Source organism: Lipotes vexillifer, unplaced genomic scaffold, assembly GCF_000442215.2.
Source record: "Lipotes vexillifer unplaced genomic scaffold, Lipotes_vexillifer_v1.1 scaffold444, whole genome shotgun sequence".
Lineage (NCBI taxonomy): Eukaryota > Metazoa > Chordata > Mammalia > Artiodactyla > Lipotidae > Lipotes > Lipotes vexillifer.
Window position 1 is genome coordinate 2,752,068 of NW_006793488.1, and position 8,306 is coordinate 2,760,373.

Consider the following 8,306-nt stretch of genomic DNA (forward strand, 5'->3'; position numbering starts at 1 on the left):
TGTGGTGTATATATAGGTCCTCAAAGGAGATTCAATTCCCACCTGCTCTCTCTCTGAGCCTTCAGTCACCAGGTGAGAAGAGGAGGGGGGGAGGGAGGGAAAGGGAGGGGAGGGGGAAGGGGGAGGGGAGGAGAGATGCCCGAGGAACCCCGGCTGTTCCAGCATGCGGGGGTTTGAATCTCCCCAGCCCAGGCACTAAACTTGAGTCAAAAGCTTTCAAGATGACCTCAGTCAGACCTCAGCTCCAGCCACAGATGGGCTGCAACTGTATGAAAGACCTCCAATGAGAAGGGCCTAGCTGAGCTCAGTTGGCCCCCAGATTTATAAGCCAAATAAGTGATGGTTATTGTTTTAAGCCACTGTCGTGGAGTGATTTTATGCAGCAATAGATGTCTGAAGGAGTCCAGATAATAAAGACCAGATTGAGCACTTGCTTTTTTATATTCACTTAGGGCCAAAGAAAGACTGGGTACAATCTTTGTTTGAGCTGAGATAAAAAACGAGTTACTCTTAGAATTTTCGTGTGGATGGAGTTCTCATCCACAGCATGGGTGCCGTCTCCCCTCATCCCCTTCCAAGGATGAGGGTGTATTCCATGATGCCAGAGGACACATCAGATAAACAAGCAGACACCCATTAAGATGAATGAACGTCAACATTTTTCATGCTTATTTGTTATTAACGACAGGGAATGTGAAGGTGCAATTCGAATAGTTTGTTATTGTTATACATTTGTGGCAATATATTATAGTTTACGCCTTGGCTTAGAAGTTGATTACAAGTTTTATGAGACTGAGTGCCTGTTATTGGCAATCTTGATGTTTTCTTTTCCCTGTAACATGTCACAGACGATTTATATGTAGTCAATGATTTTCTTTTATATTATGCCATTTCAATAAAAAAATTAAAGAAGAAAGTGTGTAGTGGGGAGCAGAAGGAGGATAATGAAGGTTATATCAGTCAGTATGGAAGGATTTTGAAGTATATTAATAATACGTATTCTCTCTGGAATCCATTCTCAGGACACTTTATATTCTTTGCAAGAGACAAAACAAGTCATCAGGGACTTTTTTATAAACACAGGTGGTGCTTATTAACTGAGAAATAAAAATTTTACACTCCTGATGATTAGCCTAGACAAGTTTTCATGAGCTCCTGCACTTTGGGAACATGGTGTTTATTTTCTTTCCTAGTTTTCCTCTCAATTCTGATGACTTTCCTTCTCTATGAACAGCTGGAGTTAGTGGTGTCGTGATACCTAAAATATCTTGGACAGATTTTTGAGGGACGGTATTAGCAATCTATTTTACAACGATCGTCATAGTAAAACACGACACTCTGCAAATTTTAACAGACATGGCCGTGAACCTCAATGCAAATAAAGGCTTCACATGTGAAGAGAGAATTAGGATTTACATGGACAAATAATTGGCTAAAAAAGGGAAAATCCTATTTGCCTCTTCTCTCATTGCCACACACTGCTTGTGTGATTTTTTTCTTAATATGGGAAGACACATTTCAAAAATGTGTTTATGGTTCTGAAATGTAAAGTTTCCTAAAGATTATTAAGTAATAATTTCATTTAAAGAAAGCCTTACATATTACAACTGAGAATACATATTTAAATGCGTAGTGAGTGTTTGTATTAACATCTAAAAGCATAGGAATACACATTTAAAAACTTAAGACCCAGCAACCCACTTGGGAAAAATATTCCTAAACAAAAATGGCAGCACATTTGTATTTATACACGGTACGAGCTGCCACTGATGCTCCTCCCCAGACCTCAGCCCTTGTCGAGGTTCACTCGCAATAGAGATGCACAGTATCCATGAATAGTGGTAGTTTCCTACCTTGAATTACTGTGGCTTTATGTTTTTCTGTTTGAAGGATTTCTTCAGTGTGCTTAGCTCACAGGCATGGCAGCCTGAGGATTTAATAGCCCTAGGAGTGTCTATGGATACATACCCCAGCTTCCCCTTTCCTTAATGGGACATTTCTAAGGCATGTTATAAATATTTTCTCAGAGATGGAGCCCTACTCTCTAGTAGCTTTAAACCACCAATTAATTAATCATTTATTGTTTTTTTATTCCTGCCCCATATTACTATCCTTACTTTCTCAGGTATGCTTCCCAGAATCACATCTCAGATAACTTTCTATACCAAGTACTTGTTGAGGGTCTGCTTTCAGGAAAACCCAAAGCAGAACACACATTATCTTAAAATAATATAAAGAAGACGAGGATATCTCAAAACTTACAGGATGGGGGCTTCCCTGGTGGCGCAGTGGTTGAGAGTCTGCCTGCTGATTCAGGGGACACGGGTTGGAGCCCTGGTCTGGGAGGATCCCACATGCCGCAGGGCAATTAGGCCCGTGAACCACACTGCTGAGCCTGCGCGTCTGGAGCCTGTGCTCTGCAACAAGAGAGGCCGCGATAGTGAAAGGCCCACACACCGCGATGAAGAGTGGCCCCCACTTGCCACAGCTAGAGAAAGCCCTCGCACAGAAACAAAGACCCAACACAGCAAAAATAAATAAATTAATTAATAAAAACTCCTACCCCCAACATCTAAAAAAAAAAAAACTTACAGGATGTGACTAATACACCCTGATTAAAATTTGTAGCATTATAAATTTTCATCATTAAAAAAGAAAGAAGAAATATAAGAATTAAGTTATTCATTAAAAAAGTAAGAAAATATCTAACAACCATATCTAAGAAAAGTAGAGATAAGAAAATTAGACAGATAAATACACTTGCAAAATAAATTTACTAGAAAGCACATACAAAATAAAATTAGTTATAAGTCTAAGAATTTGTTTTTTGGAAAAAATGGAAAATGGGCAAATGTCTGGAATTCCTGGTAAACAATAACAACAATAAAACAAAAATGAGGAAAGAAAAAGAAGTAATAGAAGAAAGTGATTATTACATCAGATATTGAGGAAATATAATTTAAAGAAGCCACACTTGTTTATGGTAATAATTTGAAAACCTTGGCCAGATAATTTTTAAGGAAAATATGAGTGATCATAATTAACTCAAGAAATAGATAGCTGAATATAATCATGAAAGAAATTAACAATCTTTTTAGGAATTTAAAAATGCTCTAGGGCTGGATTATTTTGACATAACTTTTTTCAGACTCTCAAATCATAGCTCATTTCTATTCTACACAAGCCACTTTTAAGCATAGGTGGGGAGCTTTTCAATTCCTTTTATAAAAATACTGTAAATTTGATGCCAAAACTTAAAAAAGATAAATCAAAAGGGAGTAAAACGACTGAACAGTTTTTCTTCTGAATATGCTTAAAATAATGAAAAATATCTACAATCAAAAGGCAATACTAGGCAGTAAAGAGCTAGAGGCATTGCCATTAAAATTAAGAACAAAACATGGATGTATGCTATTGCCACTATCAATTTACGTTGTCCTGAAAGTTCCAGCTATTAAAAATAAGGCAAAAAGAAAAAAGTATACAAGAGGTAATATGCTTGTTACTGAGAAAAAAACCCCTGCTGTTTGTAGATGGCATGGTTGTCTTTCTAGAGATTGCAAGAGAGCGACTGAAAAACTTCTAACACTAAAAATGTTAGTGAATTGATTAATTAGATTAATGGCTCTTGTAACAAAGAGACCCCAAATATAATAGATTAAATAAGATAGAATGCCTCTTACAACAGTCCAGGGATCATTGGTCAAGCATAGCAGACCTGGGACTTCCCTGGAAATCCAGTGGTCAGGACTCTGCGCTTCCACGGCAGGGGGCACGGGTTCGATCCCTGGTCGGGAACTAAGATCCTGCAAGCCGTGTGGTGTGACCAAAAAAAAAGGCAAACCTGCTTGGCTCCTGTGATTAAGGGACCCAGTGTCCTTCTATCCTGCACCCATTAGTCCTTGAGAACAGGCACTGGTAAGCATCCTCTGTAATGGGCCGGACGGTAAATGTTTTAGGTTTTGAGGGCACGTGAGGTCTCTGTCATGTTTTTCTCCTTCCTTCCCTCTCTTCTTCCCCTCCTCCTCTCTTTCTTTCTTTTTACAACCATTATAAACTTTAAAACTGGGCCTCCCTGGTGGCGCAGTGGTTGACCGTCCGCCTGCCGATGCAGGGGACACGGGTTCGGGCCCCAGTCCGGGAAGATGCCACATGCCGCGGAGCGGCTGGGCCCGTGAGCCATGGCCGCTGAGCCTGCGCGTCTGGATCCTGTGCTCCGCAACGGGAGAGGCCACAACAGTGAGAGCCCCGCGTACCGCAAAAACAAAAACAAAAACAACAAAAACAAAAAATCAACAAAAAATTTAAAAACATTCTTAACTCATGGACTGTATGAAAATCAGGCCACAAGTCAGGTTTGGTTCACAGGCCATAGTTTGTTCACTCCTGCTTTATAATATTGTTTACTTCTTCCTGGTTAAAGATGGCTCATCGAGTCTGTGTTCCAGGAGAAAAATGCAAAGCTTTTTCTGGAGATGATCTGGAAGTTGCACATATCACTTCCATTCACATCCCATGGACCAAACATGGTCACCAGCCTACACACAGCTGCCAGGGAGGTTGGCAAATCCGGGTAGCCATGTGACCAAGAAAAAGCAAAGAATATACTTGGATGGGACAACTATAAATTTGACTTCCTGGTTAACATAAGAACTAAAGAAACCCAGTACATTCCTGAATATAAGTAACTACCCATTAGAAAATATACTGAAAAGTGGATCTTTTACAGTAGCAAAATATCTCTAATAAATACCTTGATTGATAAGGTGATTCTGAAATGTATGATGATTCAGAAAAATAAATGGGAGAGAATTCTCAGAAAAAAAATTGAAAATAAGTGAAATGAGAGGAACTTGATCTACCAGATACTTAATTGTCAGTCAAAGGGGGGTTCAGAAGAGAGACTGTAGTTGGAACTGTGCCAGCCCATTGCCCCTTCTAAGTAATATTTTTAGGTCACAGAATCTTGGGAAACAGAAGATCCTAATTCAACCACTTTCTCTGTGACCTTAAGCAAGTGATTTAACCAATCTGAGCATTGATTTTATCATAAAACTAAGCCAAGAATACATACTTTATAGGAGTTTATTAAGGATTAGCATTTGTTCTGTGCTACATCTCTACCATCCTACAAACTATTGGAGTAAAAGACTTCATCTAACTAAAGTTATGTTAAATGCAATATTCCTGGTATAGGCACGTCACTAGGGCTGGTGCTGGTGCTGGGAAGAACTGGTAAATTGGCACGACCTTCTCTGGACTGGCTACAGAGTTGCACACAGCAGTTTACTTAAGAAACAATTGTCAGTTTGGGGAAAGAAAGCTGTTCTGAATTTTAGTTCTCTCTATTTCTAGCTGCATGATATTGGGGACTAGACTTAGTTTCTCTGTGCCTTTATTTCCTCATCAGTCATAATTCAGATAATAATGGTGATGCTAAAATAACAGCAAGAAGTAACTTATTGGTCATTTGCTCTGTCCCAGGCACAAGGTGCTTATGATACATTAAATCACTGAATTGTTCACACACATCTTAAGAGGCAGGTACCACCACCACCACCATCATCATCGTGGTTATTATTTGCATTTTGCAGATGACGAAACAGAGATAAAAAGATTTCTATGATAAAAAGATTTCTATGACTTGTCAAAAGTCACGCGGCTATTTAATGTGGCCTCGGGCAGCTCTTCGGCATCAGGGTACCACTCTTTGTGTACGGTGTGGCACTCAGTGAACAACTGTTGCATCTGGGTTTGAAGAGATGAATGGGAATATGGGTGCTCACATTACAGAGGCAGTAAATGGAAGTTGGACACTGTGATCTAGCTGGTCTGTCTCGTACAACTTTTATTTAAAAAAGGCTCAATGCATCCTTGAGGTCAGGGACTATATCTTTGTTTGCAAAGTACTAAGGACAGTGTTTGGCACATGGCAAACATGCAATAAATGAGGCTATGAGTGTGGTGGGTTCACCATTGTCACTAAAGGGTCTAGCAGGTGCCTGACTCTTTATCAGCCTCTCAGTGAATATTTATTGATTGAACACATGCTTTACTAAGGTCTCTGATCTTCAGATGTCTTTGATATTCCTGAGTTTTCCTAGAGTTAAAATTTTAAGACTGTGAAAGATACTCCACAGTGAAAAGGCTTGTAGCCATAAATCGGTGTTTGTCTGTTTTACAATCTTTCCTATTTAAATTTGGTTTAGAACTCATGAGTTTGTAAGGGAATGGTAACAGCCTGAAATAAAGACAGTGAAACCCCAGCTCACTTTGAATCAACAAGCACTGCTTGAATGTTAAGGAGTAGTAACTGATTATTTTGCAGAATATTATAATTGTGAATTATTTTGATTCAGGTGTTTTATTACAGATATGCGTTGTTACCAGTTTCACACAATTCAGTGAAATTGTAAATTTCAGAAAAAATGATAGATTTCAAAACAAATATATACTTTTCTTGTAGTTTCCCGTATGACCATTTTCAACTGTGAATCAAATGTTTGAGTTATGACAATGAAGATAGCAATGAGGATTTTAAGAGTTTCATGGGTTCACCAAAGTTCATTTATTTTAATCTTTTCTGAAAAATTTGGCTAGAAACTGCTTTATGATTATAAAGGTTACCAAGTAGAAATGTCCTGGAAAAATATTGTTTTACTGGGGTAGACAAAACGATTTGCTGGGCAAAAATAAATCCACTAGAGGCAACAGATGTTTAAAAATGGTGTTTTATTGCAGAGTTTTGTTTGCTAGCATAGATGGTGCCCCTACTGGGACTGGTTTCCAGTACTTTGTTGTGCCATTTTAGATTCTCTTATCTGTAGCTGTATATGGTTTAGTCATCACTTGGAAATGGGGTGTCCATGTTTGAAAGAAGTCACCGTACTTTATCAGCTCTTGGAGAGATGCATCCTTAAAGATGAGCAGAGTACTAGCGGAGAGAGAGCCTCGGCTGGGAAAATAATTCCTGCACTTTCTATGTGAGCGTCACTATCATCCCCAAATCGCCATTTGAGATCTCAATTTATTGAACCTAATGGAGACGGGAATGGTGAGGTTGATGATGATGGTAACGTGCAGCTTCTCCGAGGTCACAGGCTAGGTTAATTCCCTTCCAAAGGGATGGAGGCGAGAAGGAGAGGTAGAAGGGTGAGAGCAGCCATTCAGCTCCTCACTTGCCAGCTAACCGGGAACACTTTCTAATGACTGTCCCTGCCTCCATCAAGGGCATTTCTTCCATTTAATGAGCACATGGGAAGCAGGCATGGCTCAAGTACAAGGGTTCAGTTTGCAGTCAGCCACAAATCACATTTCATTTATCAGGCCTCACAGATGACAGGATATCATCGAATCCCTGGAGAACCATATTCATTAAAAAGAAATCTTAAGTAATTACAACCATTAATTGACTTGAAACAGTTTCTGGTGGATAAGGTTTACATAATTCATTTGCCAGACAAAACAAGCCTCATCGAGTCCAGAAAAAGCTATTTCCAAGCCTCCCTCTATCTGACACTGTGTGGTCCTGGAAAGGGGGTTTATCAACTACAGCCTTCCCTCCCCCACTTTTTGGGAGACAGGAAACAGTAGTTTGTACAGTGAGAAATGGGAACCTGAAAGAATTTGACAGACTCACTTTGGGGTCCATATGATGGTTCTGTAGCACTTTTTCGCTCACCTTTTTCCTGAAACTGATGAATGAACATAAAAATGGGTTGGATTAATCGAGAACTCTCTGAATTTATGGTTTTAGGAGGCAGACATGGATCCAAGACAGGGCTTTTCCAAAAAAACTAAGCAACCGTTTAGGACAAGGTTCAGTCCAAGACCTCCACTGTCACCAAAGTAACTTGCACGAACAACTGCTCTTGTCAGATCAATATTTTGTCAGCATTCTCAGAGATGAGTCATAAATTCTTTAGCTCTAAGTTTTTAAAATGTGGAAATAAATTTGGAGAAAGAGATTGTGGGAGAGCGATAGCAAACACTTTTTTTTGTTCGCTGTGACATATAATTTTCTAACCACCTGGCAACACTGACAACGTGATACAACCATGGTATCAGGCTTCTGCTGTATCAGCACCTAGTTTTGGAGAAATGATTCAGAGCTCAGATAACAAGAAAGTATCTTCTAATACAGTCTAAGGTCATCGTTGGGCTGTTAGGAGGATGGATGCTGGTAATTCTCAGGAAAATAAGAAAAAAAGCACAAGGCTATAGAGCTTTTGAGATGGCTATACTTTATTGCATGGCCCCAGGGAGAGTTAGTAAGGCTTGCAGGACTCACGGGGGTGGGGTGGGGG